The sequence below is a fragment of the Poecilia reticulata genome, unplaced genomic scaffold (genome assembly GCF_904066995.2).
Source record: "Poecilia reticulata unplaced genomic scaffold, P_reticulata-male-v2 Scaffold_38, whole genome shotgun sequence".
NCBI classification, from domain to species: domain Eukaryota; kingdom Metazoa; phylum Chordata; class Actinopteri; order Cyprinodontiformes; family Poeciliidae; genus Poecilia; species Poecilia reticulata.
Genome location: NW_027675136.1, coordinates 96,651 through 122,938, shown reverse-complemented (window position 1 = coordinate 122,938; position 26,288 = coordinate 96,651). Strand labels below are relative to the sequence as shown.

General features: G+C 37.4%; 1 pseudogene across 1 annotated transcript; it reads right to left on the bottom strand.

The window, feature by feature from the left end:
* Positions 1–3,165: 3,165 nt before the first annotated feature.
* On the bottom strand, positions 3,166–8,188 carry LOC145550376 (uncharacterized; annotated as a pseudogene). The gene is made up of 13 exons (XR_014086279.1): positions 7,370–8,188; positions 7,215–7,274; positions 7,098–7,133; positions 6,941–7,001; positions 6,751–6,857; positions 6,384–6,656; positions 6,189–6,282; positions 5,941–6,008; positions 5,617–5,859; positions 4,159–4,224; positions 3,937–4,071; positions 3,778–3,840; positions 3,166–3,681 (listed from the first exon to the last, which is right to left on the bottom strand). The product of XR_014086279.1 is annotated as an uncharacterized LOC145550376 (transcript).
* Between the last annotated feature and the right edge of the window lie 18,100 nt (positions 8,189–26,288).

Here is a 26,288-nt window from a genome sequence, read left to right as displayed (position 1 = left end):
TTTCAGGTGTGTCCTTAATCCATATCACAGCATGTATATGGGGTGAACCCCTTGCCTGAAATTCCACGCGATAAAAGTAATCCTCAACTGGTCCAATGGGTTGTGCAGGGGAAAGAATGAGGTCTCTAAACAGCGCATCCACCCTCTTTTCAAACATGCGCATGACTGTGACGGGGTTGCTTCTAAGAATGTCACACTTTGCATTCCAGTCAAGCTCAGAAAAACTTACCTGCTCTCCATGTTGACCTTTGATGGCCTCAATGACTTCTGGCCATCTCATTTCAGCAGCAGAGAACGTGCAAAAGAAAGTGGGCTTTCCAAGTTGCCTCACCATGGCGTGCAAATCACGTAATCCTTTCTCCCAATAAGCAGGAGTTCCTCGTAACGGCTGCATGAAGCGAGTGGCCTCTTTGTTCTGGATTAGTTTTTCCAACTCGTCTTTGTCCTGTAGCATTTTGCTAGAAATGTTTTTTCCATCTTTGGTGCTTGGTTTCCCTTTCCTTGTCTGAATGGACATACTATCATTGGCAATATTAGTTTCTGTAACAAACTGAGCAAAGAAAAGGTAACTCTGGTCTTTCGCAAACCGACTATCTATTGAGAAGAGACGTACGTTGAAATACATACTCGGTGAAAGTTTAACACGGCGGGATTCATCTAATGTGTTTATTCCAGTGGGGAAATGTACAGGATACGCTTTGGCTTCAAGTCTTGGAACACTGAAGAAGGAGATGGGCTTGTTCCCCTGGGCCGGCGCAATGCTAAAAATTCCCTCTCCATAAGACAGTACTTCCTGTGCTATGTCAGGAGGCTGCATGCAAGTGTCCAAGATCAGACCAGGTCGAAGTGCCTGATGCTCTGCCCCTATGTGGTCAGGTTGCTGGTCTGCTGCTGCTGCTGCATCCATCTCAGTCTCCTCTGCTTTCGTGTCCAAGTCCTCAACTGGATGGTCCTCCTGGAAACCCTCAAATGTGGTACTTTCATTTATACTTACGTCTTTGTAATCCGGATGACTCTCTTTAAGCTTGCCCAGTCCAGCTAACACATTTTTCATGTTGACCGTGTAAAAGTATTGATGGCCTTTGTACTTGGTTTTCCTCTTCAGCTTCACCTGTAAAAGCTGGGCTTCAGCACGGGGCCTCGGAAGACTGTTTACAACAGTTTCCATGTCAGAAGGAACACAGACAACTGCTCCATGTATTGCCCTTTGCTGCCCCTTGGCTGTCACACGTGTAGCAGATCCATTCCCCCATCCTCTCTTTGGGTACAGAACATGGGGTTGAGCAAGCAGATCCACACACATGGACATACGTACCTGTTAGACAATCAGCTACTACACACATATTCTTGGTATATTTATCTCTTTTACAGTGCTTCACTTGATTGGGGAAAAGAGCTCTGTGACACACAGTGCAAACATATGTGGGTCCGTTTTGAATGTTCTTATAAAAGTTTTGTATTGCAGCTTTCATTTCATCACTCATCAGGGGGCGTGGAGTTTGAAGGTGGAAGCCTACGTTTCTTTTGTACTTCCTTCTAATTCGCAAAGCATGCTGCAGTGTGAAATTTTTGGAAAGTGATTCCCTTGATAGCCTGATTCTCCTATTGGCAGCACATTTTTTATTATGTTGGGCCTGATAATTTGGTTCTCTATATTTTTCCCTTAAATACTCACTCATTGTTTTTTTGTGTTGGCTTCTGAAAATTGGATCATTTCTGAATCGATTCCTGATATATGATTTTTGTCTGCTTCTAAACACTGGATCATTTCTGAATCGATTCCTGATATATGATTTTTGTCTGCTTCTAAACACTGGATCATTTTTGAATTGATTCCTGATGTATAATTTTTGTCTGCTTTTAAAGCTAGGATCATTTCTGTATCGATTTCTTTTGTTTGATTTTTGTCTGCTTCTGAAGACGGGATCATCTTTGAACCGTCTCCTTATATACTCAGCCATGTAGGCTTTATGACTGGCTCTGAAACTGGGGACAAAGTTGAATCTGTACTTCAAATAATTCATTCGTCTCTTTCGGAAATCTGCATCTATCCTATATCTATTCTTGAGCTGATCCTTTCTCTGTGCTTGATGAAGAATATATGTTTGTTTTAAGGCCTGTAACTTTTTGGTCCTAAATGTTGGAGATTTAACATATCTTTCTTTTTCAGATGAACTTTGTTTGATTTTATTGACCACATTCTGTCCCTGTTGCGTTTTGACCCTGTTCCTAATTTTTCTTCTATTGGCTTTTGGTGCTTTTGAAACATTTGGAATGGTTGGAGCAGTTTCCTCTAGTACGTTAGCAATTTCCTTAAGCCAAGGAGGCATTTTCTCCTCATCAGAGGTACTCTCTTGTTTCAAAGCAGTTCGACTTACTTGTGTGGCTACAGGTGAAATGCTCTCAAAGGCCATGTCCTGAGAAGGATTGTCATTGTCCCTGACAAAACCTACTGGCACAAACTCATAAGTGGCATTGGGTCCGCGGTTTCGAAAGAGCTTGTGCAGATGGTTGACCATGTCAGACAGGTTGCAGAAAGTCATCATTACTGCAGTTCCACTGGGGTGGGGCAGTCCTGCTGAATTTCTTGAGTGGGAATCAAAAACTCCAAATCGACCGTTTCTGTCCCTGAAAACTGCAATGCACTCTGGAGTCACCAAAAGAAAAGCATGGGTGACATTTTCCGACAGACATTCCAGTTGCAGGGCAAGAGGCAAACCCAATTGTCGAGATGCTTGAGGGCTCCCACTAGGTGCAAAAACATGACCTACCCTCAAACCAGTGGTGTGTACTGTATAGATGTTCCTGTCTGTCAGTACATGGTCAGGCATCTCTTCAAACGTCAAGTGATTGTCACGGTATGTTCCATCACTGATCAGTTGCTGTTTAACACCGACATAAAGTTGGTCTCCTTTTTTGATCACTCTGTCAAGCAACACTGTGTCAAACTGCAACCCCTCATTGTGGTAAGCTAAAAATGTGAGTGCCATGCATGTGCACTGGTGATTACGGGAAAATGCAGCATACCTCCTGTCGGCCTGGGAATGTGTAGCACTTACCGACACGACAGGTGGACAGCTGATCCCGGGTTCCAGCGCAGAAGCCTGTAACATTGAAAATAGAAAAATAAAATTTTTGCATTTGCATAATATTCACCTGATTACTACCTCCTATCAATTAGGTCTGTTGTAAACAATCATTATCTAATTGAGTAATCAATTATTCTGATGACAGATTAAGCAAAGGAACATTTTTGATAAACATGATGAAAACTAAATACTAAAAAATTTTGAAATTATATTCAACTTAAAAATAAAAAGACAAATAATAAGGACAGAAACAATCAAAGTCAAAAACTGTATAATACACAAACTTTAAATATATAAACTCACTCTGCACAGACATTTGTAGCTTTTGTGCTCATGTGAGTGACAGGATATTTGACACCTTCATTATACACAGAACCATACATGCCAACTTTGTACAAAACAGGTTGCACTCTCCCATTCATTTGTTGTGACTGAGAAAGTAGGAAGGAGTTACCTGGCAGCTCCCATCCCGGACCTGGTCCTCCAGAGGCACGGAAGAGGACTCGGCGGGGGCCTCGACGTCCATCGGGGGGACCGGTCTCGGTGCCTGGCGACGAGCTGGGCTGCTGGTCTCTCTCGGCGCTCCCTCCATCTACAAATCAACAGAAGCTATCAACTTGATGCAAAGTGCACTTATACATTTCATTATCTTAAGGTCTGTGATATATTTTCTGAAATGGTATCACACCTGCTGCTCCACTGGACTCAGCTTGGAGGGATCAGAAATTGGACGACGCCTCGGACTCGCCTTCTAATGAAAAAAAAATATTATTAGATAATTGTTAAAACCAATTGTGGTACATCAAATTCAAATGAATATTTTAGAAAAATAAATAGAATAAAATACCTTCTTCCCCTTCGGAGAACATGTAGGTAGCGGAGCGTCACGGCCAGACGCAGGAACGATCCGGTCCATCTCCTCCAGCAACGCTGGGCTGAACCACACAGGATTCGGGGGGATGGAAGAGTCCAACAGGTCTCCCTGTAAAATAAAAGAAATAGCTTAAAATAGATTCATTTGTACATTGAGGACACAACAAGTTTTGCTTTGAGGTGAAGAAAAGCGTACCTGATGGTCAACCATCCTCCCAGTGATGTGTGGACAGCCATCACCACCCTGGACCTCACGCGATGTCTGTAAACATGGAAAAATTATTTTCAGTGGCAGCAAACCCTCTGGGTCCAGGGTATATCTATACATTTAGTCATTTTTAACAAACTTTGATTTAACCTTTGTATTTCTTCAACAGAAATTATATTATTGCTTTAAGTGGTATTTTCTCCAGCACAACCTTAACTACACTTTCAAATTACACTTTTTTTCTCTCTCTTTGTACACTGTTATTGCAAATACATGCGTTACATAAAATTCTAGCTGGAATTTTTTTCACTGCGAAACTCACAAAGGCTTTCTACCTTAAATCCTGGAATTTACCGTAGCTGGAAGACGCTTACTAGCTGCTGGGGGAGTTTCTCTGCCTCACCTCTGGTGATCAACTCCTTACAGCTGTGCAGCGCCGCCATTCCTCTGCTTGGATCTCTGAGTGGCTGTCTCTAAACCTGTCATGACCTCATCTTACCCTTTATGCCTCTGATTCTCTAGATTTCTAAGACAAATGCCATCATCATAATCACAATCTTCAGTGTGCCTAAGACTCTTGCTGCAAGTTTCCCTCTTTGTCTTCCAGTTAAAAAAAGAGGAAAGCCACCTGCTGCGCATTTATTAGCTACATAATTCTTTACATACAATGAATAGCTTGTAAGTGCGTTTACTCCAAGTTTTTTCTGGACTCCTTTATAGACTAATATATAAGTGCACAATTGTTATTTTGTTTATTTTATATGTAGTCACTACTTACAATTTCAGTTTCCTATACATTTCCATAAATTTCAAATTGTTTATGGTTTCATCTGTATTAACTAATATTTGCACCTTGGATGAACCTGTTCAGCAAGTAAGCAATTTTCCCTTGGGAATCAGTAAAGCATATTCTATTCTAAAAACTACATATTAATTATGAAGTCTGTGTGACAGATTTCTGTCACACCAATCAATATTACTATCTCACTGTTTTGCCATTACTCTGGACCCGCTTGTCATAGTTGCTCTTTCCACAGTTACTTGCACAACTTTTCCCCATTTCTTGGCAACAAAATGCAGCATATAATTATTGTCTGAAGATGTGAGATTTCAAATAACAAAGGGATCTCATGTTGCATTTCATATTGTACATTTGTAAGCTATTTTCCTTTCACATTTTCAAAACAGAAGGTTTTTAACATTTATATGATCTTCTGAAAAAAGATAAATTAATTAGTTTAGCATAATTCCAGTTTTACTTGGCTTCAACATAATTTTAAAAATGGCATGTAGATTATAATCTGTACTTTAAAAAAAAGTTGAAATGAAGACTCGGGGAGGCAGACACAATACGGACATGTTAAAAAGACAAATACACACTCATGGACTTTTAAAGAGTTAAACATGCAAAATTTAGCTTAAATCAACTAAGCCTGTATCCAGTACCTTCCGGCCACCAACCACGGTCCAGTCGAAGGGGTCCGAACGACGCGGAGAAGCGACCTCGCCAACCACAACCAGCCGGGGCAGGGGACGTCTCACCGCGGGGGGGGAAGCCGTCCCAGGAGGGGGAGGAGCCAACGTCACGGGAGCTGGAGATTTCGGTGCGCTTAACTCAAGTTGCGAGCAGACCGCCGCCTGAAGCAACTGAGCAAGGACCTCCATCCCAGGATGGTCGCTCAGGTGAACCTATAACAGTTGTAGAACACATTTTATAAAATACAGTACGCTTAAATAACATTTTACAGTGACAAAATCTATTTAACTTACGCCATCCCTGCTCCACAAGTGCAGGCTGCTCAACGGGAAATGTTCAGTAACAGGCAGGTACCGAACATCTGGACAGGAAAGAAAAAATGTCATTCTTAATGTCCGTCACACTAACAATGTAGTAATTTGAGATAAAGTAGATATGAAAGGAAAAATAAGTACATTTTTCATACATCTGAACCCTGAACACCATAAAATATTAATTTGCTGAAGTTTTAGTATAAACACAAATTGAGTCCATCACTTACTTCTCTGAGCAGCCACACGGCGATACTCCTGCCGCAGCAGATGTTGCGCACTTTGGTCCACGACAAGTCGTGGAGGAAAGTCCACAACAACCACCTGTCAATTTCAATCAAAATAAAAGAACCAAATTAACATACGACAAGTTTTCAGATGTATTTGATCATGAATACATGCAGTACACTTATACGTATACTTACATTAGCAGAGAGTTCGCAGACAGTACGCAACAACCTGGCAAAGTCCCGTCCGGCCTCCACGAAGGTCCTGCTGGCGGTCAAGTTGTTGCTTGGGGCCAGAAGACAGATCACCTCGGGGGACCGAGGCAGAAGTGTATTCAGGACCTCAAGCCGCAACTCTTCCGCAGAGGCTCCAGGGGATGCAAGCAACCCTAAGGAGAAGTCGCCCTTTGGCATGGTAGAATACCCATCCACGATAGCACGCAGATGAGAATCACCAACCAAAAGAGCAAACTGAAGAAAAAAAAGAAAGAAAACCATTAAAGTTTGATGATTGATTTTATCATCCAAACCAAGATTTGCATATGAAATTGACAAAAAAAAGTACCTTCTTCTCCAGAGCCTCGGCAGTAGGCAGAACCAACTTGCAGCTCCGTCTGGTCACCCGGGAAGCTGGCCACGTCTCCACCCGATGGCGACGCCCCGTCCCACGGCCTGTTTAGAGACATGCAATTATCAAGATTAGACTTTCATGCCTCTGAAAATTTAACAACAAAACACAAATTTTATACACATACGTGACCCAGAAGAGGTCGATGGCGCACGGGGATCCTCCTGGCGGACCACGGCAGGCGACATCTACAAAAAATAATTTAAAAAATGTTTAGATTAACCACAAACATAACTGGATTAGGTTATTGTAAATAAATGATCCTGAACTTGTCATGAACTTACCTGGTCGGGCAGGCCACCCTCCAGCAGTCGCGACGTCTAAAGACATAAATGGAATGAGTAAAGCAAAAGACTTTATCATCTAACAATAAGTTAATAAAAGTAAAATGGTAGCTATACCTTCTTCGGCGGAGACTCGGTGGTGGTCCAAGCCCGAGACGTGAGCGCTGATGTCCCCGGCTATAAACACAGAAACAATTATGATCATGCTTAAAGTCAAAACTACAGTAAAAACTACTGTTAGACAAAAACAATGCGATGTGTAATTTATATACCTTGGCCACGTCCGGCACACTCTCCAGCTTCCTCCATCTCACCTTAGCAGACTCGGACCGACGACCTCGACGTGGCATCCTGTAAGACCAGAATAAAAAAAAGACACCTGGGGGGGGAAAGCTGGTTACTTACAAATAATATCTAAAATTAAACAGTATTTGTAGGACTATGTGTGAATGTTACTATGTGCAAAAAACTTATTTCAATATGTAGATAAAGTATGTGTAGGATTAAGAGTTATATGTATGTAGACGGATTAAGCTGATGGTGTGGTGATGCAGAGGTTAGGATCTCAGCAAGCAGCAGCGGAAAACTTCCAAATCTCAGTCTCGCACAAGTGAAAAGCTGTAATGAGAAGCAAAATAATTGTCCATTAAAAAAAGAGGTAAAAATACATATTTTAAATAAATTTTAAAAACTTTTTAAAAGTTCCGAGGCTTGTATGTAGGACCGAGATACTTTTCACAACTGTTGCAAACATCAATACATTTTAAAACTTGGTTCAAAATAGAACAAAAAAGCAGAGATTAAAGAAATAAATCTAACGGGTTTTAAATATGTAAATTGAAAATTAATTTTAACCAAATGAACCAAGTGTTTTACTGTCTGAGTAAATGAGGACTATAATGAGGATTAAGCTGTTAATATGCTGCTCTGGTCAGACAACTTCAAATATGTAAGCTATGCTCCACCATTAGCAACCATGTTTACTTCCGCAAACACTGAGCTCTTCTTCTTTTTATGGCGGTTGGCGGAACACCGAGAACGCGGACGCTATTGCGCCCTCTACTGCACATGCGGGACACTTTCAGGTCGTTTGCCCGTTCACTCTGCAGAACACATACAGGTCGCATTTACTGGTAGTGTGAACGGCCCGGGCAAAAAACAAAATAAAAATCGGAATTACCAAAAAAGTCAGAATTGGATCACTTCAGGCTGCAGGGTGAACGCACCCAAAAACACCTGAAAGGCTTCAACTGCGAACCACCATCTTCGCGAAACGTAGCTACAAAAGCTTCAACTATAAACCAGACGCCCTAAACACTCAAATCGATCGGTGTATCGACTCGCAGTAATATGAAGTCATTGGGATCTGCCCACTGCTGTGCTTCTAACTAAAGCAAAATAAAAACCGCACCCTCCCAGGTGGAAAAATATCTCACATAATGCCGGTATATGACTATATATCACATATAAAGATACGAAAGAAATTACATGATAATTAAAAACACCACAGCAATTTATGCTTTAGCGTCTTGTGGGCGTACAAACATTTAGCTTCCCGTATAAATCCAGAGAAATCCTGTTCCATCAAGCTAGCAAGTACGGAATCAGAGCCACAACGAAATATTCCACAGCAATTAAACTTTTAAAATCGACCAACTTTCTCAAACAACACATTAAATCTAACAACTGTAAGCAGTTACAATAATATTCTAATCAAATGAAAAATTAAAATACTATATTTTATAGAGAAAACACAAACACGTCTTACCTTGACCGTAGCAGACTCGGAAGCAGAGAGTGCCAGAAAGTTCCAGAAGCTTCAGCGGCTTGGGAATTCATGTCAGCCAATCAGAGATTGGCATTTTCCAGCGTGTATGACGTGTCCTACAGCTGACCAGTCAGCTCAGCAAAACAACAATTTTAAAAAATGCAACTAAATTGCTTTTTTTAGACTGTCAACACAGCTGGCTGGCAGATTTAGCACCTAACGTCACAGGCGTAGATACAAGATGTTCAATGTCAGCCAATCAGAGATTGACATTTTCCAGCGAGTATGACATACTCTTCTGCTGACCGGTCAGCTTTGCAAAACAACAAATGTTAAAAAGGCAACAACAATAGTTAAAATGCTTATTTTAAAAAAGACTGAGCAAGGCAGTCCACTAACTTGAGGGGAAAAAAATAGCTGAAATGCTTATTTTAACCCTTTAGTGCATGAATTTTGATCATGCACTAATGAATTGTGATCATTTGTCAGTATTTTTTCCCAATGTTTTATTTTTATTTTCTTGACGCATAAAAAGGAAGGAAAATATTTTTTGTAAAAAAAAAAGAAAAAAAGGATTTTATAATATTTTTTGATGATCAATTGTAATTTTCTCAAAATAAAAAGTTGTTATTTCAAAAATGCATCAGTAGTATTGTTCTTTAGGGTTATATGATGTAACAATATTTTTTTACCTGCAGGAGTTGTCTTCAGCAGAAGAAAGAACCAATCAGCATAATTTTTTGTCTGTCAGCAATATTGGATTTTTAAAAAAAAAAAATTCTTGCATTTGCAGATGATGGCAAGTGATTGATATTGTATTTTATGACGCATTAGTGTCCACTTCAGTGGTCTGTGTGCATTGACAGCGAAAATAGCTAAAATTCTCATTTTAAGAAAGACTGATGTAAATGTAAAAGGCAGTAGCCTTGCTCTGCAAGGCAGTCCACTAACCTGAGAGAAAAAAATAGCTATAATGCTCATTTTTTTAAAAATGAGGTAAATGTACTGCCTTGCTTCGCAAGGCAGTCCACTAACCTGAGAGAAAAAAATAGCTATAATGCTCATTTTTTTAAAAATGAGGTAAATGTACTGCCTTGCTTCGCAAGGCAGTCCACTAACCTGAGAGAAAAAAATAACTAAAATGCTCATTGTAGGAAAGACTGATGTAAATGTACTGCCTTGCTTTGCTAAGGTGTGCACTAAGCTGAGTAATTTTTCAAAAACCTATATTAAACACTGAGGAGGAGCGTCAGTTGGTCATGTCCCATCACTTTGCTCTGAAGCACCTGGACAGAAAACCGTAAGACCTAGAAAAATTTTGAAAACATTTTACCGGAGCAGACATGCGGTGCTATTTCCTGACCAACTTTCATACCAATAGCACAAGTTTTACGGCCATGAGAGCGATTTCAAAATTATTTTTGGGTCAAAATTCCACCCTGTTCCTCACTCTAAAAAAGCGGCAGTTGGTTTCAGTTACACTCTGCGTTTCGGCAGTTGGAAATTTCGCTCGTTTTTCACTTTTTACGTCGCCGTCGTAACTCCGATCCCCTATAAAAGTAATAGCTCCAATGCCGGGATCGAGCCGCATGTTTTGATACCACTTTTGTGGGTGGGCACGCAGCGGTACGAGCCGCATTAACGGTAACGGAAGAAAAATAAATAACTATAACTAGAAAATTCCTGCAGAAATTTTAAAGGGGCATGCCAAAGTGTGCCCGTCGGCTTTGACGCAGCGTTATGATGTTAAAAATTAGCATTAATGCTAAAGAAAGCTGCAACGTAGTCAATAACCTGTGGAGAGGCAGAAGCATGTTGACTAAGCTGTACTTGTACCATTCATTATGTTAAAATTGATGCATAAGCTAAAATTAGCCAATATGCTAATGTTAGCTTAAATGCTGGCAGTAGCATGTGGAGCAACATTACCATGTTGTTTTAATTTTACTACTCCATTCAGTATACTAAACATGTCTAATTAATGAGAAAATTAGCTAAAAGCTAACTATAGGTAAAAGTGCTAATACACTAGTCAAAGGAAGTGAAATGCTAATGTTTGTGCTAATGTTAATGAACTGCCTTGCTGCGCAAGGCAGTTCACTATCCTGAGACATAAATAACATAAAAAAGCTTATATTATTGCACCGCCTACGGCGGTGCACTAACACGAGAGGAATATGCAGACTTTTATTTTGAAAATTTCAGTTAGCGTCTTTTTAACTACCACACCAATTCATTGTGTTACTGTAGTTTGTTTAAACCAGTCACATAAAGCACAAAAGAGGAAATACCTGATGTGAAAAATGTCAAGGCTTTTATTTGGAAATTTTCAGTAAGCTTCACTTTTGTTACACATTGGATTAATGGCCACATTATTCCAACGTGTAACAGTCCAGCTATATAATGCCCAAAACAGCAAGTAGGTCTAAATGCCAGCTCATCCCTATGTGCTATTTGAGAGTAGTTCTGACCTTCAGTCATTGTAATTCTAAAGAGCAGCTCAACTATCGTGTGAGTGAGACACAAAGAGAGAAACAGATTCTAATGGTTTGAAGCAGTTATTTTAACTGAACAAAGCAGTCCAAACATCTACTTCCTTTTCAGGATCTTTTAGAGTGATCCAAAAACCGTGTGAAGCATATAGTCAAGGGGGCTCAAATGCTAATGTTTGTGCTAATGTTAATAAACTGCCTTGCTGCGCAAGGCAGTTTACTATCCTGAGAAATAAATAACATAAAAAAGGCTAATATTATTGCACCGCCTACGGCGGTGCACTGACGTGAGAGGAATATGCAGGCTTTTATTTTGAAAGTATCAGTAAGCCTAATTTTAATGACCACGCCAATTCAATGTGCAACTCTGGTTTGTTTAAACCAGTCCCATAAAGCCCAAAAGACCAATAACCTAATGTGAAAAATGTCAGGGCTTTTATTTTGAAATTTTCAGTATGCTTCATTTTAAATAGACACACTAATCCAATGTGTAACAGTGGTTTTGTTAATCCACCAATATAATGCCCAGAACAGCAAGTAGCTCTACATTCCAGCTCAGCCCTCCTCTGTAATAACTGAATGATCCGCCATGTTGTAGTTCTGACCTTCTGCTCTGCCCTCTGTATTAAGGTGTTTCACCATGTTTAGAACTACAGAGACCTTGTAGGCCAAACCAGCAGTTGCCATAGCGATCAAGCCTCTGCCAACTGCTGTGTGTGTGTGAGAGACACTTCATGCAACTTTGAGAACACCCAGTCACTTTTAATGAAAAAAGCAGTCTGAACGACCCCTTCCCGTTCGGGAACCGTTATGCCGATCCAAAAACCGTTTGAAGCATATGAGAGGGCTACTTGTCGTCTCTGATAGTCCTGTGATTCATATCTGTAGGTCATTCACAGGAATTGCAGTGATGAGAGAAATATGGTGTGTGCAGAGCTCAGTAATTTTTCAAAAACCTATATTAAACACTGAGGGGGAGCGTCAGTTGGTCATGTCCCGTCACTTTGCTCTGAAGCACCTGGACAGAAAACCGTAAGCCCTAGAGAAATTTCGAAAACATTTTACCGGAGCAGACATGCGGTGCTATTTCCTGACCAACTTTCATACCAATAGCACAAGTTTTGCGGCCATGAGAGCGATTTCAAAATTATTTTTGGGTCAAATTCCACTCTGTTTCTCACTCTAAAAAAGCGGCAGTTGGTGTCAGTTACACTCTAACGTTTCGGCAGTTGGAAATTTCGCTCGTTTTTCGCTTTTTACGTCGCCATCGTAACTCCGATCCCCAATAAAAGTAATAGCTCCCTTCTCGGGTACGAGCCGCACGTTTTGATACCACTTTTGTGGGTGGGCACGCAGCGGTACGAGCCGCATTAACGGTAATGGAAGAAGATGTTATAATAACTAGAAAATTCCTGCAGAAATTTTAAAGGGGCATGCCAAAGTGTGCCCGTCGGCTTTGACGCAGCGTTTTGATGCTAAAAATTAGCATTAATGCTAAAGAAAGCTGCGACGTAGTCAATAAACTGTGGAGAGGCAGAAGCATGTTGACTAAGCTTTAGTTGTACCATTCATTATGTTAAAATTGATGCATTAGCTAAAATTAGCCAAGAAGGCTAATGTTAGCTCAAATGCTGGCAGTAGCATGTGGAGCAACAGGACCATGTTGTTTTAATTTTGCTACTCCATTCAGTATACTAAACATGTCTAATTAATGAGAAAATTAGCTAAAAGCTAACTTTAGGTAAAAGTGCTAGTGTACTAGTCAAAGACAGCGAAATGATAACTTTTGTACTAATGCTAATAAACTGCCTTGCTGCGCAAGGCAGTTCACTATCCTGAGAAATAAATAACATAAAAAACACTAATATTATTGCACCGCCTACGGCGGTGCACTAACACGAGAGGAGTATGCAGACTTTTATTTTGAAACTTTCAGTTAGCTTCATTTCAAAAAGCCACACTAATCCAATGTGTACCTGTAGTTTGGTTAATGCACCTCTATAGTGCCCCATACAGCAAGTAGATCTAAATGCCAGCTCATCCCTTGTGCTATTTGAGAGTTGCGCGATGTTGTAGTTCTGACATTAAGTTTTTGTAGTTCTAAAGAGCAGCTCAACTATTGTGTGAATGAGACACAAAGGGATAAACAGATTCTAACTGTTTGAAGCAGTTAGTTTATGTGAACAAAGCAGTCCAAACATCTCCATCCTATTCAGGATCTTTTAGAGTGATCCGAAAACCGTTTGAAGCATGTAGTCAAGGGGGCTCAAATGCTAATGTTTGTGCTAATGTTAATAAACTGCCTTGCTGCGCAAGGCAGTTTACTATCCTGAGAAATAAATAACATAAAAAAGGCTAATATTATTGCACCGCCGAAGGCGGTGCACTGACGTGAGAGGAATATGCAGGCTTTTATTTTGAAAGTATCAGTAAACCTTATTTTAATGACCACGCTAATTCAATGTGCAACTCTGGTTTGTTTAAAGCAGTCCCATAAAGCCCAAAAGACCAATAACCTGATGTGAAAATGTCAGGGCTTTTATTTTGAAATTTTCAGTAAGCTTCATTTTAAATACACACTAATCCAATGTGTAACAGTGGTTTGGTTAATCCAATATAATGCCCAAAACAGCAAGTAGCTCTAAATTCCAGCTCAGCCTTCCTCTGTAATAACTGAATGATCCGCCATGTTGTAGTTCTGACCTTCTGCTCTGCCCTCTGTATTAAGGTGTTTCACCATGTTTAGAACTACAGAGACCTTGTAGGCCAAACCAGCAGTTGCCATAGCGATCAAGCCTCTGCCAACTGCTGTGTGTGTGAGAGAGACACTTCATGCAACTTTGAGAACACCCAGTCACTTTTCATGAAAAAGCAGTCTGAACGACCCCTTCCCGTTCAGGAACCGTTAGGCCGATCCAAAAACCGTTTGAAGCGTATGAGAGGGCTACTGGTCATCTCTGATAGTCCTGTGATTCATATCTGTAGGTCATTCACAGGAATTGCACTGATGAGAGAAAATTGGTGTGTGGTGAGCTCAGTAATTTTTCAAAAACCTATATTAAACACTGAGGGGAGCGTCAGTTGGTCATGTCCCATCACTTTGCTCTGAAGCACCTGGACAGAAAACCGTAAGCCCTAGAGAAATTTTGAAAACATTTTACCGGAGCAGACATGCGGTGCTATTTCCTGACCAACTTTCATACCAATAGCACAAGTTTTCCGGCCATGAGAGCGATTTCAAAATTATTTTTGGGTCAAAATTCCACTCTGTTCCTCACTCTAAAAAAGCGGCAGTTGGTGTCAGTTACACTCTAACGTTTCGGCAGTTGGAAATTTCGCTCGTTTTTCGCTTTTTACGTCGCCGTCGTAACTCCGATCCCCTATAAAAGTAATAGCTCCCTTCTCGGCATCGAGCCGCACGATTTGATACCACTTTTGTGGGTGGGCACGCAGCGGTACGAGCCGCATTAACGGTAATGGAAGAAAAATAAAGAAATAAACTAGAAAATTCCTGCAGAAATTTTAAAGGGGCATGCCAAAGTGTGCCCGTCGGCTTTGACGCAGCGTTATGATGTTAAAAATTAGCATTAATGCTAAAGAAAGCTGCAACGTAGTCAATAACCTGTGGAGAGGCAGAAGCATGTAGAATAAGCTGTACTTGTACCATTCATTATGTTAAAATTGATGCTTAAGCTAAAATTAGCCAATATGCTAATGTTAGCTTAAATGCTGGCAGTAGCACGTGGAGCAACAGGACCATGTTGTTTTAATTTTACTACTCCATTCAGTACACTAAACATGTCTAATTAATGAGAAAATTAGCTAAAAGCTAACTATAGGTAAAAGTGCTAGTGCACTAGTCAAAGGAAGTGAAATGCTAATGTTTGTGCTAATGTTAATTAGCTAATGTTAACCAAGTTCACTATCCTGAGAAATAAATAACATAAAAAAGCTAATATTGCACCGCCTACGGCGGTGCACTAACACGAGAGGAATACGCAGACTTTTATTTTGAAACTTTCAGTTAGCGTCTTTTTAACTACCACACCAATTCATTGTGTTAATGTAGTTTGTTTAAACCAGTCACATAAAGCACAAAAGAGGAAATACCTGATGTGAAAAATGTCAAGGCTTTTATTTTGAAACTTTTAGTACACTTCATTTTAACTACCACACCAATTCATTGTGTTACAGTAGTTTGTTTAAACCAGTCACATAACGGCCAAAAGAGTAATGACCTGATGTGAAAATTGTCAAGGCTTTTATTTTGAAACTTTCAGTAAGCTTTATTTACAATAGCTTTACAATAGCTTTTTTATTTACAGTGGATTACACACTAATCCAATGTGTAACTGTGGTTTAGTTAATCCAGCTATATAATGCCCCATACAGCAAGCAGATCTAAGAGCCAGCTCATCACTATGTGCTATTTGAGAGTTCCGCCATGTTGTAGTTCTGACCTTCAATCATTGTAGTTCTAAAGAGCAGCTCAACTATCGTGTGAGTGAGACACAAAGGGATAAACAGATTCTAACTGTTTGAAGCAGTTAGTTTATCTGAACAAAGCAGTAAAAACATCTCCATCCTATTCAGGATCTTTTAGAGTGATCCGAAAACCGTGTGAAGCATGTAGTCAAGGGGGGTGAAATGCTAATGTTTGTGCTAATGTTAATGAACTGCCTTGCTGCGCAAGGCAGCTCACTATCCTGAGCGGAAAAAAAGGTCAAAAATGCTAAATATTATTGCACCGCCTTCGGCGGTGCACTAACACTAGAGGAATAGGCAGACTTTTAATTTGAAACTTTCAGTAAGCTTCATTTTAATGACCACGCTAATTCAATGTGCAACTCTGGTTTGTTTAAACCAGTCCCATAAAGCCCAAAAAAGCAATAACCTGATGTGAAAAATGTCAGGACTTTTATTTTGAAATTTTCAGTAAGCTTCATTTTAAATAGACACACTAATCCAATGTGTAACAGTGGTTTGGTTAATCCACCAATATAATGCCCAAAACAGCAAGTAGCTCTACATTCCAGCTCAGCCCTCCTCTGTAATAACTGAATGATCCGCCATGTTGTAGTTCTGACCTTCTGCTCTGCCCTCTGTATTAAGGTGTTCCGCCATGTTTAGAACTACAGAGACCTTGTAGGCCAAACCAGCAGTTGCCATAGCGATCAAGCCTCTGCCAACTGCTGTGTGTGTGTGAGAGACACTTCATGCAACTTTGAGAACACCCAGTCACTTTTAATGAAAAAAGCAGTCTGAACGACCCCTTCCCGTTCGGGAACCGTTATGCCGATCCAAAAACCGTTTGAAGCGTATGAGAGGGCTACTTGTCGTCTCCGATAGTCCTGTGATTCATATCTGTAGGTAATTCACAGGAATTGCAGTGATGAGAGAAAAATGGTGTGTGGTGAGCTCAGTAATTTTTCAAAAACCTATATTAAACACTGAGGAGGAGCGTCAGTTGGTCATGTCCCGTCACTTTGCTCTGAAGCACCTGGACAGAAAACCGTAAGCCCTAGAGAAATTTCAAAAACATTTTACCGGAGCAGACATGCGGTGCTATCTCCTGACCAACTTTCATACCAATAACATAAGTTTTACGGCCATGAGAACGATTTCAAAATTATTTTGGGGTCATAATTCCACCCTGTTTCTCACTCTAAAAAGCGGCAGTTGGTTTCAGTTACACTCTAACGTTTCGGCAGTTGGAAATTTCGCTCGTTTTTCGCTTTTTACGTCGCCGTCGTAACTCCGATCCCCTATAAAAGTAATAGCTCCCATCTCGGCATCGAGCCGCACGATTTGATACCACTTTTGTGGGTGGGCACGCAGCGGTACGAGCCGCATTAACGGTGACGGAAGAATAAACCTATAATAAAGAGGCGTTCTATTGGGTGTAGAACAATAGGTGCCTGCCATGCAATGCATGGAGGCAGTACTGACTTGCTTCGCAAGTCAGTACTGCTCTCCTTATGCATTGCTATGGCATGCCCCTAATAAACAGGCGTTCTATTGGGTGTAGAACAATAGGTGCCTGCCATGCAATGCATGGAGGCAGTACTGACTTGCTTCGCAAGTCAGTACTGCTCTCCTTATGCATTGCTATGGCATGCCCCTAACTAGAAAAATAGCTGTTCCTAGCGAAACAGCCGTGAGAATGCATATTTGCAGAATGACTGCTGCAGAAATGCCAGAAAAAGTACAGAAAAGCTTAAGAAGTAGAAGAAAGCAGAAGAAATTGAAATAGTTGAAACAGTTGAACAGTGAAATGTAGCAAACTGCAGAAATTAGCTGAAGCTGAAATTAGTACACCACCAGAAATATTTGAAGAAGTGAAACTTAACATAAAGGGCCAAATAAGCATATTTGCAGAATGATTGATGGAGAAATATAAGAAACTTGAGAACAAAGAGTAAGAAAAGCATAAGAAGGCTAGTCATACTTTGTAGAAATCCTTTGCCAAGTAGTGAAACTTTGCAAAAGTGTTGCAGAATTCAGCTGAAGAAGCAGAAGTTTGTGTGCAACATGAATTATTTGAAAAAGTCAAAAAGTGAAACAGAGCGTAAGAAAGAGCACAATTAGCACACGAGGAAATTAGTGCAAACCCAGAAATAGTTGAAACAATTGAACAGTGAAACAGCAAAAAGCTTAAATTAGCGGAATCAGAAAAACCAGAAATATTTGAAGGAGTAAAACAGAGCAAAACCAAAAGCAATAAGGGTCAGAAGAAGCAGAAAAGTTTGACATATGAATTGATAAAATTGATAAAAGTTTGAGAAGACCGTTGCAGACAGTAAAACCAGTAGAACCAAAAGAATAGCCAGAAAAGTAGAAAAGCAAAATGCATAGAAACATAGAAATAGTTGAAACAATTGAATAGTGAATATACTATATTATATATTAATAGTGAATTAATAGTGAATCATACTGTATAATTATATAAATTATATAATATGTAAATTATAGCAGAATTCAGCAGAAGAAGCAGGAGTTTGTGTGCAACCTGAATTATTTGAAAAAGTCAAAAAGTGAACAGAGTTTAAGAAGAGCATAATTGAAACACAGGAAATTAGTGCAATCCCAGAATAGTTGAAACAATTGAATAGTGAAACAGTAATAAGTATAAAAATTAGTGGAAACAGTAAACCAGAAATATTTGAAGGAGTAAAACAAAGCAAAACCTAAAGCAAACAGGGTCAGAAGAAGTAGAATGTTTGATATATGAATTTATAAAATTGATTAAAGATTGTAGAAGATCTTCAAATATAGTAAAACCAGTCGAACCAGAAGGAAAACAGAAAAGTAGACAAGCAGAATGCATAGAAAAAGATAAAACAGAGCACAAGAAGAAAATACATTGAAAGAATAGGAGAAAGTGTGACAAGGTTGTACTCCAGAGGAGTTTAACAGAAAACAGTAAATCCTGTAACAATCATAGTAATAATTCCATAAAGTAGACACTAGTGGCTACATTTTAATGCATAAAATATTTCTATACAGTGAAATATGTATGAACAGCATAATTTTGTTCATAAAAGAGCAGAAAAGTTCAAACAACAGGAAATTAGTGCAATCCAGAATAGTTGAAACAATTGAATAGTGAAACAGTAATAAGTATAAAAATTAGTGGAAACAGTAAACCAGAAATATTTGAAGGAGTAAAACAAAGCAAAACCTAAAGCAAACAGGGTCAGAAGAAGTAGAAATGTTTGATATATGAATTTATAAAATTGATTAAAGATTGTAGAAGATCTTCAAATATAGTAAAACCAGTCGAACCAGAAGGAAAACAGAAAAGTAGACAAGCAGAATGCATAGAAAAGATAAAAACAGAGCACAAGAAGAAAATACATTGAAAGAATAGGAGAAAGTGTGACAAGGTTGTACTCCAGAGGAGTTTAACAGAAAACAGTAAATCCTGTAACAATCATAGTAATAATTCCATAAAGTAGACACTAGTGGCTACATTTTAATGCATAAAATATTTCTATACAGTGAAATATGTATGAACAGCATAATTTTGTTCATAAAAGAGCAGAAAAAGTTCAAACAACAGGAAATTAGTGCAATCCCAGAATAGTTGAAACAATTGAATAGTGAAACAGTAATAAGTATAAAAAATTAGTGGAACCAGTAAACCAGAAATATTTGAAGGAGTAAAACAAAGCAAAACCTAAAGCAAACAGGGTCAGAAGAAGTAGAAATGTTTGATATATGAATTTATAAAATTGATTAAAGATTGTAGAAGATCTTCAAATATAGTAAAACCAGTCGAACCAGAAGGAAAACAGAAAAGTAGACAAGCAGAATGCATAGAAAAAGATAAAAACAGAGCACAAGAAGAAAATACATTGAAAGAATAGGAGAAAGTGTGACAAGGTTGTACTCCAGAGGAGTTTAACAGAAAACAGTAAATCCTGTAACAATCATAGTAATAATTCCATAAAGTAGACACTAGTGGCTACATTTTAATGCATAAAATATTTCTATACAGTGAAATATGTATGAACAGCATAATTTTGTTTATGAAAGAGCAGAAAAAGTTCAAAAACGGCAGTTACTAGAGTGGCCACTCAAGTAACTGAAATCAGTTACAGAGTTCCACCATAGGAAATAATGGGGCAAAATATTTGCACAAAAGTGCAATTATTTCAAAAAGTGCAATAGTGAAGTTTACCAAAAGATATAGCTCCATTCTCCTGAAGGAGCTGAACGTTTGATATATAAATTAGTACAATTAGTGAAAGATAGTGAAAGTAGTTAAGCGACAAAAAACGTACGGAAGACAGAATAATAACTAGAAAAATAGCTGTTCCTAGCGAAACAGCCGTGAGAATGCATATTTGCAGAATGACTGGTGCAGAAATGCCAGAAAAGTACAGAAAAGCTTAAGAAGAAGAAGAAAGCAGAAGAAATTGAAATAGTTGAAACAGTTGAACAGTGAAATGTAGCAAACTGCAGAAATTAGCTGAAGCTGAAATTAGTACACCACCAGAAATATTTGAAGAAGTGAAACTTAACATAAAGGGCCAAATAAGCATATTTGCAGAGTGATTGATGGAGAAATATAAGAAACCTGAGAACAAAGAGTATGAAAAGCATAAGAAAGCTAGTCATACATTGTAGAAATCCTTTGCCAAGTAGTGAAACTTAGGAAAAGTGTTGTAGAATTCAGCTGAAGAAGCAGAAGTTTGTGTGCGACAGGAATTATTTGAAAAAGTCAAAAGTGACACACAGCGTAAGAAAGAGCACAATTAGCACACGAGGAAATTAGTGCAAACCCAGAAATAGTTGAAACAATTGAACAGTGAAACATAAAAAGATTAAATTGGAGGAATCAGTAAAACCAGAAATATTTGAAGGAGTAAAACAGAGCAAAACCAAAAGCAATAAGGGTCAGAAGAAGCAGAAAAGTTTGATATATGAATTGATAAATTGGTAAAAGTTTGAGAAGACCTTTGCAGACAGTAAAACCAGTAGAACCAAAGGAATATCCAGAAAAGTAGACAAGCAAAATGCATAGAAACATAGAAATAATTTAAACAATTGAATAGTGAATATACTATATTAATAATATAATAGTGAATTAATAGTGAATTATACTGTATAAATTATATAATTTATACAGTGAAGGAAAGAAGTGAAGGAAAGCAGAAGAAAGCAGAAGAAATAAAAATAGTTGAATCAGTTGAATAGTGAATATACTATATTAATATATTTAATAGTGAATTAATAGTGAATTATACTGTATAAATTATATAATGTATGAATTATAGCAGAATTCAGCAGAAGCAGGAGTTTGTGTGCAACCTGAATTATTTGAAAAAGTCAAATGTGAAACAGAGTTTAAGAAAGAGCATAATTGAAACAACAGGAATTAGTGCAATCCCTGAAATAGTTGAAATAATTGAATAGTGAAACAGTAATAAGTAAAAGAAAATAGTGGAAACAGTAAACCAGAAATATTTGAAGGAGTAAAACAGAGCAAAGCCTAAAGCAAAAGGATCATAAGAAGCAGAAATGTTTGATATATGAATTTATAAAATTGATTAAAGATTGTAGAAGATCTTAAAAGATAGTAATACCAGTAGAACCAGAAGGCAAACAGAAAAGTAGACAAGCAGAATGCATAGACACAGATAAAACAGAGCACAAGAAAAAATACATTGAAAGAATAGGAGAAAGTGTGACAAGGTTGTACTCCAGAGGAGTTTAACAGAAAACAGTAAAACCTGTAGCAATGATAGTAATAATTCCATAAAGTAGACACTAGTGGCTACATTTTAATGCATAAAATATTTCTCTACAGTGAAATATGTATGAACAGCATAATTTTGTTTATAAAAGTGCAGAAACGTTCAAAAATGGCAGTTACTAGAGTGGCCACTCAAGTAACTGAAATCAGTTAGAGAGTTCCACCATAGGAAATAATGGGGCAAAGATTTGCACAAAAGGGCAATTATTTCAAAAGTACAATAGTGAAGTTTACCAAAAGATATAGCTCCATTCTCCTGAAGAAGCTGAACGTTTTGATATATAAATTAGTACAATTAGTGAAAGATAGTGAAAGTAGTTGAACGACAAAAAACGTACGGAAGACAGAATAATAATAATAAAGAGAAACAGAAACACTATAAGTGAGAATGCATTGAATGCATTCTCACTGACTAGAAAAATAGCTGTTCCTAGCGAAACAGCCGTGAGAATGCGTATTTGCAGAATGACTGCTGCAGAAATGCAAGAAAAAGTAGAGAAAAGTTTAAGAAGTAGAAGAAAGCAGAAGAAATTGAAATAGTTGAAACAGTTGAACAGTGAAATGTAGCACACTGCAGAAATTAGCTGAAGCTGAAATTAGTACACCACCAGAAATATTTGAAGAAGTGAAACTTAACATCAAGAGCCAAATAAGCATATTTGCAGAATGATTGATGGAGAAATGTAAGAAACTTGAGAACAAAGAGTAAGAAAAGCATAAGAAAGCTAGTCATACTTTGTAGAAATCCTTTGCCAACTGGTGAAACTTAGCAAAAGTGTTGAAGAATTCAGCTGAAGAAGCAGAAGTTTGTGTGCAACATGATTATTTGAAAAAGTCAAAAAGTGAAACAGAGCGTAAGAAAGAGCACAATTAGCACACGAGGAAATTAGTGCAAACCCAGAAATACTTGAAACAATTGAACAGTGAAACAGCAAAAGCTTAAATTAGTGGAAGCAGAAAAACCAGAAATATTTGAAGGAGTAAAACAGAGGAAACCAAAAGCAAAAGGGTCAGAAGAAGCAGAAAAGTTTGATATATGAATTGATAAATTGATCAAAGTTTGCAGAAGACCTTATCCGACAGTAAAACCAGTAGAACCAAAGGAATATACAGAAAAGTACAGGCAAAATGCATAGAAACATAGAAATAGTTGAAACAATTGAATAGTGAATATACTATATTAATATATTAATAGTGAATTAATAGTGATATATATTGTATAAATTATATATATAAATTATAGCAGAATTCAGCAGAAGAAGCAGGAGTTTGTGTGCAACCTGAAATATTTGAAAAAGACAAAACGTTAAACAGAGTTTAAGAAAGAGCATAATTGAAACAACAGGAAATTAGTGAAATCCCAGGAATAGTTGAAACAATTAAATAGTGAAACAGTAATAAGTAAAAAATTAGTGGAAACAGAAAACCAGAAATATTTGAAGGAGTAAAACAAAGCAAAACCTAAAGCAAACAGGGTCAGAAGAAGTAGAAATGTTTGATATATGAATTTATAAAATTGATTAAAGATTGTAGAAGATCTTCAAATATAGTAAAACCAGTCGAACCAGAAGGAAAACAGAAAAGTAGACAAGCAGAATGCATAGAAAAAGATAAAAACAGAGCACAAGAAGAAAATACATTGAAAGAATAGGAGAAAGTGTGACAAGGTTGTACTCCAGAGGAGTTTAACAGAAAACAGTAAATCCTGTAACAATCATAGTAATAATTCCATAAAGTAGACACTAGTGGCTACATTTTAATGCATAAAATATTTCTATACAGTGAAATATGTATGAACAGCATAATTTTGTTCATAAAATAGCAGAAAAAGTTCAAACAACAGGAAATTAGTGCAATCCCAGAATAGTTGAAACAATTGAATAGTGAAACAGTAATAAGTATAAAAAATTAGTGGAAACAGTAAACCAGAAATATTTGAAGGAGTAAAACAAAGCAAAACCTAAAGCAAACAGGGTCAGAAGAAGTAGAAATGTTTGATATATGAATTTATAAAATTGATTAAAGATTGTAGAAGATCTTCAAATATAGTAAACCAGTCGAACCAGAAGGAAAACAGAAAAGTAGACAAGCAGAATGCATAGAAAAAGATAAAAACAGAGCACAAGAAGAAAATACATTGAAAGAATAGGAGAAAGTGTGACAACGTTGTACTCCAGAGGAGTTTAACAGAAAACAGTAAATCCTGTAACAATCATAGTAATAATTCCATAAAGTAGACACTAGTGGCTACATTTTAATGCATAAAATATTTCTATACAGTGAAATATGTATGAACAGCATAATTTTGTTCATAAAATAGCAGAAAAAGTTCAAACAACAGGAAATTAGTGCAATCCCAGAATAGTTGAAACAATTGAATAGTGAAACAGTAATAAGTATAAAAAATTAGTGGAACCAGTAAACCAGAAATATTTGAAGGAGTAAAACAAAGCATAACCTAAAGCAAACAGGGTCAGAAGAAGTAGAAATGTTTGATATACGAATTTATAAAATTGATTACAGATTGTAGAAGATCTTCAAATATAGTAAAACCAGTCGAACCAGAAGGAAAACAGAAAAGTAGACAAGCAGAATGCATAGAAAAGATAAAAACAGAGCACAAGAAGAAAATACATTGAAAGAATAGGAGAAAGTGTGACAAGGTTGTACTCCAGAGGAGTTTAACAGAAAACAGTAAATCCTGTAACAATCATAGTAATAATTCCATAAAGTAGACACTAGTGGCTACATTTTAATGCATAAAATATTTCTATACAGTGAAATATGTATGAACAGCATAATTTTGTTTATGAAAGAGCAGAAAAAGTTCAAAAACGGCAGTTACTAGAGTGGCCACTCAAGTAACTGAAATCAGTTACAGAGTTCCACCATAGGAAATAATGGGGCAAAATATTTGCACAAAAGTGCAATTATTTCAAAAAGTGCAATAGTGAAGTTTACCAAAAGATATAGCTCCATTCTCCTGAAGGAGCTGAACGTTTTGATATATAAATTAGTACAATTAGTGAAAGATAGTGAAAGTAGTTAAGCGACAAAAAACGTACGGAAGACAGAATAATAACTAGAAAAATAGCTGTTCCTAGCGAAACAGCCGTGAGAATGCATATTTGCAGAATGACTGCTGCAGAAATGCAAGAAAAAGTAGAGAAAAGCTTAAGAAGTAGAAGAAAGCAGAAGAAATTGAAATAGTTGAAACAGTTGAACAGTGAAATGTAGCAAACTGCAGAAATTAGCTGAAGCTGAAATTAGTACACCACCAGAAATATTTGAAGAAGTGAAACTTAACATAAAGAGCCAAATAAGCATATTTGCAGAATGATTGATGGAGAAATATAAGAAACTTGAGAACAAAGAGTAAGAAAAGCATAAGAAAGCTAGTCATACTTTGTAGAAATCCTTTGCCAACTGGTGAAACTTAGCAAAAGTGTTGAAGAATTCAGCTGAAGAAGCAGAAGTTTGTGTGCAACATGAATTATTTGAAAAAGTCAAAAAGTGAAACAGAGCGTAAGAAAGAGCACAATTAGCACACGAGGAAATTAGTGCAAACCCAGAAATACTTGAAACAATTGAACAGTGAAACAGCAAAAAGCTTAAATTAGCGGAAGCAGAAAAACCAGAAATATTTGAAGGAGTAAAACAGAGGAAAACCAAAAGCAAAAAGGGTCAGAAGAAGCAGAAAAGTTTGATATATGAATTGATAAAATTGATCAAAGTTTGCAGAAGACCTTATCCGACAGTAAAACCAGTAGAACCAAAATAATATACAGAAAAGTAGACAAGCAAAATGCATAGAAACATAGAAATAGTTGAAACGATTGAATAGTGAATATACTATATTAATATATTTAATAGTGAATTAATAGTGATGTATATTGTATAAATTATATAATATATAAATTATAGCAGAATTCAGCAGAAGAAGCAGGAGTTTGTGTGCAACCTGAATTATTTGAAAAAGTCAAAACTTTAAACAGAGTTTAAGAAAGAGCATAATTGAAACAACAGGACATTAGTGCAATCCCAGGAATAGTTGAAACAATTGAATAGTGAAACAGTAATAAGTATAAAAAATTAATGGAAACAGTAAACCAGAAATATTTGAAGGAGTAAAACAAAGCAAAACCTAAAGCAAACAGGGTCAGAAGAAGTAGAAATGTTTGATATATGAATTTATAAAATTGATTAAAGATTGTAGAAGATCTTCAAATATAGTAAAACCAGTCGAACCAGAAGGAAAACAGAAAAGTAGACAAGCAGAATGCATAGAAAAAGATAAAAACAGAGCACAAGAAGAAAATACATTGAAAGAATAGGAGAAAGTGTGACAAGGTTGTACTCCAGAGGAGTTTAACAGAAAACAGTAAATCCTGTAACAATCATAGTAATAATTCCATAAAGTAGACACTAGTGGCTACATTTTAATGCATAAAATATTTCTATACAGTGAATATGTATGAACAGCATAATTTTGTTCATAAATAGCAGAAAAAGTTCAAACAACAGGAAATTAGTGCAATCCCAGAATAGTTGAAACAATTGAATAGTGAAACAGTAATAAGTATAAAAAATTAGTGGAAACAGTAAACCAGAATATTTGAAGGAGTAAAACAAAGCAAAACCTAAAGCAAACAGGGTCAGAAGAAGTAGAA